The sequence below is a fragment of the Triticum aestivum genome, unplaced genomic scaffold (genome assembly GCF_018294505.1).
Source record: "Triticum aestivum cultivar Chinese Spring unplaced genomic scaffold, IWGSC CS RefSeq v2.1 scaffold67603, whole genome shotgun sequence".
Lineage (NCBI taxonomy): Eukaryota > Viridiplantae > Streptophyta > Magnoliopsida > Poales > Poaceae > Triticum > Triticum aestivum.
This window is the reverse complement of record NW_025227659.1, coordinates 47,968-59,719: the sequence shown is the minus strand read 5'-3', so window position 1 is coordinate 59,719 and position 11,752 is coordinate 47,968. Positions and strand designations below refer to the sequence as shown.

At 46.0% G+C, this 11,752-nt stretch overlaps 1 pseudogene; it reads right to left on the bottom strand.

Moving 5' to 3' along the window:
• Positions 1–4,778: 4,778 nt before the first annotated feature.
• Positions 4,779–7,762, bottom strand: LOC123172796 (putative disease resistance protein RGA3; annotated as a pseudogene).
• Positions 7,763–11,752: the final 3,990 nt, after the last annotated feature.

Here is an 11,752-nt window from a genome sequence, read left to right as displayed (position 1 = left end):
GATCGTCTGGTTCGGTCCCCCGATCCGATCTGGATCGAGCAGGGGGAGAGAGATGTGAGGGGGGAGTGAGGGGGTGCGGTTAGGGTTTCGGTAGGTGGGGGATAAGGTGAGTGGGGGTGGGCTGGCCGGTTAGTAGGCGCGGGTCGGCCGGCCTGGTTGGCCCGATGGCCAGCTGGGCCGAGGCCTAATGGGGGGAAGGGGGCAGGCTTTTGTTTTTTTTTTGTTTAGTTAGGTTCTGCTTTTCTTTTTATTTAATTGTTTTATTATTTCTATCCACTATAGAATATCTAGGCATTTTATAAAAATGTGTTTATTGCACCATATTTACATATGCAAATTATGGCACCTCCCGAACATTTTTATTTAACTTTTGAAAACTTTTAATGTTGACATTAATTTGAATTTGAATTTTGAAATGGTTTCGAATCATCGCGAGGTTAACAACCGTGATCGTGGTGACAGAGCATCATTAGCGTGGGATTACTGTAGCTTAATTATCCGGGCGTCACACCCCATCTGTCCCCCACCGCTCGATCCAGATCAGGCGGATCTGGATCCCGTCTCTCGACCGGTTCCGGCTTCTCTGGACGCTGTGCCTACTGCTTCAGCTTTCTCGCCACTGTTGCAGGCGAAGGGCTCGTCGTGTAGGCGCCTCCGGTGCGTCCGGGCTGGGGAAATTGGCGAGAATGTTTCGACCGAGTGGCGGCGTCAACAGTTCCTATGGCTCCATGCGGGAATGCTTTGGGAGGTTGGCAGCTCGTCTCGAGAGAATTTTTATCCAAAAGGACCATCTGCTCAACGAAATTGATAAAAAAGACTATCTTTAGATGAAATTGACAGAAGAGACCACCCCAGCCGTGGCGGCAGGCGCGGCAGCCAATGCGTGGCACCTGCCGCCACGCATGCAGGCGGCAGGCCTTGCCGCCAGAAAGTCAGGCGGCAGCCCGAGCGCCACAGAAAACCAGCGCCGCAACGGAACGGGCGCGTGCATGTGGTACCTGCCGCCTAGTGGCATGGCGACAGGACTGTTCCTGCCCTGCGTTTCGTTTGCGTTGCGTTTCATCTGTGTTGCGTCTCGTCTGTGTTTTGTCTGCTGTGTTTCGTTTTCTAAAGCCACAGATCCGTCTGGCTCATGTTGTTGATTCCTATGCACATCCGTCTGAATTTAGTCATTCTTGTATTATTATTTTTATTAAATGATCTCTGGAGGTCCTTATTTCATCCACTGACCCCCAAAAAAATTATTTCATCGTCTGACCCCTCTTCGCCCCGGATCGACAGGCATCTCAGTTGCACACAGCCGCGCCGCCCGCAAAGGCATCTTTGACCGACGACGACGACCGCCGCCCGTGTGACAGCCGTCAAACGTGTCCAACCAGAAAGCGCCAGTCAGCTGGATGAACCGGACTTGTGCGCATGACCCTGTTATCGCGGGGTCAGACCGTCTGATATAGCCAACTACCGGTGGGTGGGGTAGCTGCATTACCGTGTGGCTGAGTTGTTATGAGCCATAGGTACACGTAGTCGCCCATATTTACTAGACGTTTAGAGCATCTACAGTCGAACCTCTCAAACTCGCCTTATACGTCCGGATAGGCCGCCCGGTTACTGTTCGGCCACGACTTTTTGATCCAGACGGGTCTCTCAAACGGTCCTCAAACGCCCGGGCTGACCGGCACCCCAATATCCAGTCCAAATATGGGACGGATATGGGGGCGTCCGGGCACGCCCGCCACGTCGGACCTGACAGCCTGATCCAACCCCAAATTACCCCAAATCACCCGAAGACCAGCCGGATCCATTTGCTATCTCCTCTCTTCTTCCTCCTCCACGCCGTACGTCTAGCGCGCTGCCTCCGTGCCCGCTCCGCAGCCCTTTCCAGGCTCTCCGCCGCCAGCTCCGGAAGAGCCCTCCCGTCCTTGCCATGGGGAACGTCGTCGCCGGTCCAGACGCCACCGTGGTGCGGCTCAGCTGATGAACTTTCTGTGGATGCATCAGAATCTTCGAGATCAGCAGGTGCACACGCAACTACTCAATGATCATGTGAGGCACATGTGGACACACAATGGCAACCAAGAAGATAATGCTTGAGCTTCACACTTAAAATAAATTTTATGTAAACGCTATCTATGCTTGGTACCAACAATTGCTATTTACGACATTGTGTTGCATGATCGACGTGCATGTATTTGTTGGATTTGAGAGTCCGGATTTAAGATATGTGGATGCCCGGAAGAAATTATGAGGGTCCGTGCGGATGCTGGCTGCCAGCGGGCGTGCCCGGTCGCGTCCGCGGGCATTTGAAAGGACGGATTTGAGTCTATAGATGCTCTTATACCGAAATTAAAAAATACCTTGCTAAACGCTTAATAAGTCAGACCGTCTGGCTTCATTACTGATTACTGTGTGACTGTCTGACGAAATGCAAGGGACATACGAATCTGTGGTATTAAAAAACACGAAACGCACACGAAACGCAATGGACGAAACAAGGACGAAATGCAACAGTCCTGCCGCCATACCACTAGGCGGCAGGTAGCACACACATGCGGCCGTTCCGTTCAGCCGCTGGTTTCCTGTGGCGCGCGGGCTGCCGCCTGGATGTTTGGCGGCAGGTGCTGCTGTGTTGGCTGCCGCGCCTGCCGCCACGGCTGGGGCGGTCTCTTCTGTCAATTTCATCTAGAGGTAGTCTTTTTTGTCAATTTCATTGAGCAGATGGTTTTTTTGGACAAAAATTCGTCTCGAGAGGGCGCCGCTCGGCTCCTGCTGCTTTTCGTCGCCTTGCTGTCAATGTGCAGCGTTCCCCTCCGGCGTGGTTGAGAGACAGGTGTTTTCGGTGCCTCTGTCGAGGTCACCGAGCATACTCTTGTAGGGATCCAATTCGATGCACGGATTGTTTTCGATCCGGCCACATCGCCCGCTTCTGCCGTGCTGAGAAGCATGTCCATGCTTCGCCGCTCCAATGTCCTGCTCCACCACCTGCATCCATCGATGATGTCTCCATGATAGATGTGCAGTTTCAACCTATCTCGACTGAGCAAGTTGGGTTGGCGGAGGAGACCGAGCTGCTTTGCATTGAGCTTCGTGACTGCCTAGTGCGAGCCGGGAGTGTTTTGGGGAGGGCGGAGGCCGCTCTCGCCAAGCTAGAGGTCGTGCCGGATGTGTCTTTGCTGCCTGAGCTTCAAATTGGGGTTGTGCCCGATGTGTCCTTGCCGCCCGAGATTCAGGTTGGTTCTGTCGATGGGGAAGCATGCATGTATGGAGATCTCTCCCCTCGTGCTACATCCTATCGGTTGCCGTTGCCTGCCATGCCGATTGCTTCTCGGAGTGAAGTTGTTCTTGAGGTCGTGGCTCCGGTGCTACAGATTATGCCTTAGCTCCAGAAGGTTTGTGGGGAGCCTACTTCGCCTATTTCGATGGTGCTTCCTAAGGAGATGGGGCCGCTTGGAGGGAACTTGGTGATGTCGATTGCGACCTCTCCGCCGTCATTGGAGCCCATTCAGACTCTCGACTTCGTGGACTGTGGAGGTTTGGATGCTACTATTGCTCTCTCACCTGAGGTTGTTGGACAGGTGGCGTCTGCGGGTGATGAGGTAGGTGCTTGGCACCTAATTCCGAGGTGACGAAGCCCATCCGGTCGCCCATCTTTGATCGTGATGCTATGTTGGCACGTATTGACGAGGTAGTCTTTCTGAAAAAACTTGGCCACTTGCTCGCCTCCTTGGAGGTAGCTTCTCCTGGGTCTGGCAAGGCGATTGCTTGCCTCCTAGCGGAGGAGGTTTCTACGGGCAAAATAAAGAAGGTGAAGAAGGCTCTCAGGACCATAGGCAAGAAGAGTGGTGTCATTGATAAGGCGTCAACAGCTACTTAATGGAGGATACTCAGTCCCATTGTCCTCCATCTCCGTGGATTTGGTGGCGTTCCATGTATGCAACACTTGTTTTGTCGGAGGTTTCTTTGAGGCATAGAAGTGTGAGGGTTCATGGTTGTTACATGTTATGTGTATTTGTCGGGTTGATGGTGGGGTTATGGAGTTTGTTTCTTAGCGAGTAGTCCGCATGTGGTCTATATGTATCGGTTTTCGTCCGGTTTTCCGTTAAGTAACTGGGCAATTCTCTTCTTCTTAATTAATCGATGAGGCAAATCTTTTGCCTCCGTTTCGAAAAAAAAACAAACAAATAACAGGCTGGGATTGTCATGTTCTCAGTTGCACATTATATTACCATGCCAAATTGACAAGCACATGAAGATACGGTAAATACGTAGGCTATAGGAACAGGAATTCGAATTTTCTCCGCCCAAGAACATGCTTCAGTGGAGAAATATAAGTCAGGATACACACAAACTGACATCACTCAAGGCTCAACTTCTACTCTGCCTTGACAGATAGCAAGCAACTGTGCTGCTGCTATCTATGTATGATTACTGATACACGATATCAAGCCACTGCAGCATCAAATTGACCTTAATTTGTTATCCTCGGGCTCCTCCAACAGCATGTTCTCACGCAAGCTGCCGTCATTCTCCTCGGCGAAGACGCCGCCGTCCACCTCTGTGCGCTATGCCCGGTGGAACCTCTTCCCCGTTTATGCGGTGCCAAGTCCTGATCTCATTATCAGCAGTGCCAACCAGGCTAGACAAATGAAAAAGGTTAATCAGCTGAATTTTCTTAATCTGTTTCGTTTTTAAGGAGGGACGCAGCTAGCGAGATTAACATGCAGCTATCGAAGGATAAATTCTAAAAACAAATGACGTGCATAAAGTAATTAAATTTCCCTTCATTGCACATACCAGCGACAGAGTGGCTGTTGTATCTCCTTGAGCTCGGGACACTCCTTTATGTACACTTTCTTTATTTTATCAACAACTGCTGCACCACCAATGGACTTGAGGCCTGAACAGTAGGAAATGCTAACTTCCTCCAGTACTGGACAACTTCCCAACTGGCTATTTGCGAGGTTGATGGATTCAATGCCCTGACAAAATGAAATGTCGAGCTTCTGCAACTGGTTGAGCTTATCAACAGAGAGTGACATCAACTCTCTACAACTGAAAACATAAATGCTCTTCATGGCAGGTACACAATCTGGCTTCAGGAATTCATCCAAGCTCAATAATTTGTTGCAACCCAAAATCGATATCTTAGCAAGGGATGGGAATTCATTAACACCACTAATTGCTACAGAGGCTATTGATGTAAGGTTGCGGCAACCACCAATATATAGGTCCTCCAGGGATGGAAGGTTGCTTATCCACATATGTAGGGGAATAGATGTCAACGATTCACAGCCACTTATCATCAAATGAGTGAGGGAGGTGAGGTCAAGGAAGCAGTTGACGAGGTGATCCATGGAATAGCCTGAGTTCTCAAAGTCTAGCTTTTTAAGAGAAGTAGGTAAGGCGACCGAGCCTTGCCAAATGATTTGATGACAATCTTTTATGACTAACTCTTCAAGACGATTAATGTTGTCTGACCGTGATTTATTGCCATGTGATCCATGTAACTGGACAAAGAATGATATGCTCTTCAAGTTGTGACACCTAAGAAATTCAAGGGAACGTAGCTTTGGAAGAAGGGTGGGCTGAAACCAGCTAGGACAAGATTCACCTCCGTAATACTCTACAAGCAAATGTTGGAGATTCCAGTGAGGTATCATTTCCATCTGGTTTTCCATCATCTTCCCCATCTCTGGACTTTGCGGACACCATTTTAGCGAGAGTTTGCCAGAGCGGCCCTTGTTATAAGAAAATTCTTTGACTTGATTTTCCGCAAGCTGATGGCATCGCTGAAGTCTGGGGGAAACATTTCAATCACAGAACTGCCACGGTCTATAACTTCGACATGATGCAGACGACAAACTGATGAAGGAAATGTGGTGAAAGCAGAAGTTCCAAGTAAACAAAGGTAACGCAGATGCTTTGAGTTGCCCATGCTCTCAGGTAGCTGTCCTACTCTGGAAAGTTCGAAACTCTTTTCTTTTTTTTCGCGAAATGGAAAGTTTAAAACTCAATACACGGAGTTTTAATAGTTCCTTTTTTTTTGCGGGTAAGTTTTAATAGTTCCTTGAACCAACAGTTTATCACAAGCTCAAAATCTTTTGCATTGCTATATGATTCATCGCATACCAAGGACCTCAAGTTTTCCTTCTTGCATATGCTCTCCAATTCAGAACACTTAACATCTCCGTTTGTGAATATTGAAAGATGACCGACATTTGAAGGAACTTCACCAAGGTCACTAGCACGCTTTATAATGAAGCACTCATCCTTCGAGACAAGTTGTGCTGTATCATGCATCAGGTCATGAATTACATATTTCGAACTATATGGCGATGCTTTCTGAAAGAATGAACGTCTAGCAAGGGCATCAAAGCACAGTGATGCTTCGTGGGGCTCCGCCACATATCCTTGTGCAATCCATATATCAGCTAGAAATTCCCTCTCAAATTTGTGATCCTTGGGAAACATTGCACATATTGAGAAGCATCTCTTCAATTTCTGTGGTAGGCACATATAGCTCAGTCGAAGGGCTGGCAGAATGTAAGACTCCTTTTGTTCTATTTGCCAGAGTTCACTTTCCATTATATTTTCCCAGTGTGTTGTACTTAGCTCCACTCCCAACAAGCGTCCGATAGTCTTGGCAGCCAATGGGGAACCCTTCAACTTTGGAACATTTTTTGCACCAATGCACTCCAATGACTCCCGGTTTCTGCAAGAACTTGCGGTTCCAAATGCACAGGATTTGAAGAAATCCCAGAATACCTTCGCTTGTAAGCCTTTTAACTCATAATTATTCATAGGGCTAACTAGATTAGCAACCTCGGGAGATCTAGTGGTGACCAAAATCCTAGTTCCTTCGGCACCATTTTCCAAAGATGCACATAAACTCTTCCATCGCGCCCCATCATCATTCAAGATGTCATCCCACATGTCATCAAGGACAAGTAAGAACTTTCTGGACTTGACAAAGCCTTCTAGGTTCCTCATAAGCACATCCAGATTATTCGATGATGCATCTCCGCCCAGGCGCTCTATAATCTCTTTTGTTAACCTTTTCATGTCAAAATCATCTGAAACACATGCCCAAATTATATTATTGTCGCCAAAGTGCTGCGTCGCCTTTGTATCCTTACATATTTCTTGGGCCGTTGTTGTCTTTCTGACACCTCCCATACCAACAATTGAAAATACATGCAACTCTGTCATTTTTGCTTTGCTTTCAGCCCTTCCTCTCTTACGTGCACGAACTCCTAGTGTTTCCAATAACTTCTTCGTTTCTTTTTCACGACCAACCATTTTTTCCTTATGCTTAACGTAGGAAGTTGTTTCTGGCCTAACTGATTTATCAAACTTCAGTGGTGCTTGGTGCAAGCCCATTTGCATGGACTGCTTATGGACATGATCTAGTTTTTTTTTGTATTCTGCTAACTTTTCTGCTGTAATCATTGGATTTGACACTGCCAATGAATTCCAGTAAGGTGCCATGCAATTTGTCTGGCCCCAAATTCTGGCTGCACTCAATTTTCCACTCGAGTGCATCATAATCAAGCTCATCAAGCAGGTCCTCCGCTTCGAAGACTGCATTCTTGATATGCGGGAGGCGATCAGCCGCTTGTTTCTTATGGCTTTGGTACTCGACCCGATCAATGAGGTCAAGCATCTTGGGCATTGTTGTATCCAGCTTCCAAAGATCATCCTTTAGCCGCTCAATTTCCTCTTTGTCTGGCAAACCTGAGGTGCTCCATGAAGAACAAGCTGTCATAACGGATGCCGTCTAGGTGAGTAATTCGTGACATGTCTTGATGCTGGAAAGCCCGTCAGCAGCTTTATAGAACATTTGCCAAGCGATGCACATAGCCATAAATGAAGACTGTTGAATCATATAAATGAATTAAGATTTAGTTCAAAGACAATGACATCAAAAACAGGCAATAATCTATAATGGGGAGAGATGCGGCATGAAGATGTTGGTGACTTAAGAATAAAGTCATAATAGGTAAGGTCAACAAGATATCACTCTGCGTACATATCCTAATAGATAACGACATGGCAAATATCACAACACTATCGAAAATTAGGAGATGCTGAAAGACATAAACAACAATATCAGAAAACCTGCCCTTCAGGATTAGAGGTGTGAGTGTGATTCTTCTACGAAGCCCCTTGGCAAAGGCATCTATCATAAAATGTTTGATTTCTTTCTTGCTTGAAATGTATGGCCCCGTATAGAATGTCAATTTAAGGTACCACACCCACAGAGTATTCACAATAGTATGTTTAGGAATCAGATTTCTGCCGTTCAATAGATTGTGGAATGTAATTTTTTTAGTGGCAGCAGCTATATGTACAGCGTATGTGAGATGTACTGAAGGAAGTAGCTGCTGCCCTGCCCTACATATGTTTGCAATCAATCAAGAGGGCAAAGCAAACGACCATATGTGCCAACATCAAGGTTTTGCTTACCGAATGAGGTAATTTTACCGAGGGGGACTGATAAATGTGGTTACCACGGTTACCGAGAAATACCGACAAATACCGAGAATATTTCGAGCGAATTTTATAGTTGAATTTTGAATTCAAATAAGAAAATGAACGAATATTCAAACCAGAGACCTCTCAAAACAGGAACTAGGTTGCTACCAACATGCCATAACCAACTTTCATTGCATTAATTAGACCCTACATACCTTACTGTAAATCGAGTGTTTAAATTCAAAGATTTCAAAAAAATGGTTTTTTTTGCTCGGTATGACGATTTACCGAGGGACACGGAAATACGTGGTAACCATGGGAAATCTTGAAATTTCGACTGGTAACCAAAACCTTGGCCAACATATGTCACAAGCTCACAGCAGCAGCTGCAAATCTTTAACAGGTCATATCAAATCCAAAGAGTGGATGCCATACCAGGACGGCACCCTCTATCCCCATTTCAGGTTAGATCTAGTACATCCCACATGGTCCCGGTTTAATAACTACTCCCTCTGTTCCATAATATAAAACGTTTTTCAAGCTAAAATAGTTTGGAAAACGTTTTTATATTATGGAACAGAGGAAGTAACTAACTAAAGTACGCAGAAGTTAACACAACACAAGTAGCACGAGACAATATACCTCTCCAACCTCCGCCTCTCCACAGCGGAGGCAATGGGTCAATCCCGGCTTCTTCCTCCCCTAGCCCGCTCGCGTTTGATTGCCGAAAGAAAGAAGGAGCTCCGCCATGAGGGTCAGGCGCCGTGTGGCCTGGTGTCTACCCTCTAGGTGTAGACGTGTAGTGCAGGCGACCGGGGGTCAGCGAATGGATTGGCGGCCACATGAATTTTCCCCGCTAGTTCCATCATTACTTGAAGATGAGGAACGAATGGATGGGCGACCACGCGAATCTTCTCCGCTACCAATCCTTGGGGGTGAGGACTGAGGACCGACCGGATATGTGGACGGTGGGACTGGGGAAGGAGACGACAACGACCACGACCTTGCCCGCCAATGCCAACGCTTTCGAGGAAGCTTGAGACGAGCCGCTGGGATCAACCGCGTCGTCCAAGCTCTGTCCGAAGAGATGGCCGAGACGCTTCAAGGAGCCGTCGGGAGGTAGGCTGGATGCTTCGATTTGGAGCTGTACAAGCTTGTGTTTTCTTTTTTTTTCTATACTCCTATATAGTATACGAATATCAAGGTATATGGACCATTGGATCTTTGTAATCCAACGGTTCACATTCGATTGCTTTGGATAGAGGACTACGTGGCTGCATACAAGCCGTAGGATGGGCTAATCTAACGGTCCACCATGCAGGGATTCGCCGTGGGTGACCATCCTTGTGCTGCCAAACTGACACCGTGCATGCAGGCTCGCGATTCTTCCATACCGGGGCACCGCTCCCTAGAAATCTCTGGTAGGCTCACGAGTAAACAAGTGCTGCCCTACAGTGAATTACTACTTGCAAGCTACTATGCCAGGCAAGTACTACTACTAGGCGACGTGACGAGGGAGAAGAAAAGAACGCATGCAGCATGCAGCCTCCGAACGGACAGATTAGAAATGACAAGTAGACTAGCTTAGTATGTGTTGTGACTAAATAGCTACGTATATATACTTCCTAAACTCACATAGGTTCTCAGGCATGCCAAAAATATTTTTTCATTTTTTCCATGTAAACATTTTCGCATTTTTTTGGTTTGTTAAAAATTCACGCATGTACTGTGATCTACATGTTTGCCGAACTGATATTTTTTATAAAATAATTATGAAGATTACAGCCTCTGCAAAAATAAGAAGACTGTTCATGTTTATATGGATTTAGATAAGCTTTTTTGACCCCCTCATGCTTGTCATTTTTTGTACTCCATGCAAATCGCAGTATATTTTTTTGGAAACTTTTTTTATGCTAAAGAACACCTCCATTTAATTTGCATGCATGATTTTTCTGATGAATTTTTTGTATTAGTAGCGTATTTACCTTTAGGGGAATATTACTAGCATATTTGAAGAAACAAATTGCTCTCCAGGGTGCCCGAGAATCAAAAAGGCTGATTTGCTACTTTCTCTTATAAATTCATTTTACAAATATTATGGCCCAGTTTTTCCTTTATTTTCCCAATGCTTTTGTTGCGTAGACTTCTACTCATCAGACAAAGTAATCACTGTATGCATGCGCGTGCATGGACTTTACTTGAAAAAAGAATTAAAAAATTCAACAATCTGGTTGTATATTGTATATAGAAAAGGCTGCAATCCCTCCCACCACACAACATTTCACAATGATCCTTAAATCTACACGTGCATGGAATGTGCCATGTACTAGTTTCTATATAGTGTGCCAATATAGATGCATCTGGACCGTTCGATCTTTTAAATCCGATGGCTGATATCAAATATGCTCAGTTATGGAGCTACGTACGTGGACATAAATCAACCGTCAGATTCAGCAATCTAGCGGCCCAAAATGCAGGGATTCAGGGTGCCGTCCGCCACCGTCCTGCTCACCCTCCTGACATGTGGTAGTGCTCCTTGGCAGAAAATAAAAGCAGCGAGGTTGTATTCTGGAGGTCTAGAGAATTCTTTCACAGTCTAGAGTAGAATCATTCCACTCAGTGATGCGTTTCATTTTCATCTTTTTTCTGTGTGACTTTGCTAGAGCAGCTTGGTTTGGTCACCCTTGGTACATTAAAACTGATATCTTAGCTCAGAATCATATTTCTATACAAAGTATTATTCATGCATTGCTTAATGTGCATCACCCATATGCAACCATATTATGTGGTGTATATGGAAATCAAGATACGATTGTCTTTTTGCCAGAAAAATGCTCTTTTCCTCATCAAGTTCATATTGCTGCTGCTGCCTTGCTTTATCAAAAAAATTCATTGGTAAACTCTTCTGATCCTGCTGCTGTTAATGATCAAAACCACATTCAAACGATCAAAAATGTGATGCCGCTTCAAGGTTGCACTCTTAGGACTGATTTACTTGTCACAGGAGCTAAAATATTCTCTGACACCTCCTACAAATGTTTGAAAATTCCTGCTTTAGTGCAGGATACACCAGCCACGGGCATTGGAGTTTTTCTAAACTTTTTGCAGGGTCAAAAAGACGGTCAAGTGCAGATTCAAGCCTCTGCTCCGATCACACAATCTCCTCTTCAAACTGAAGCCCTAGCTCTTCTTCTTGCAGCCAAAGTGGCTCATATTTTGCAGGTGGACCAACCAACCTTTCTCACTGACTGCCTACCTCTTGCGAAGGTGGCTGCGACCA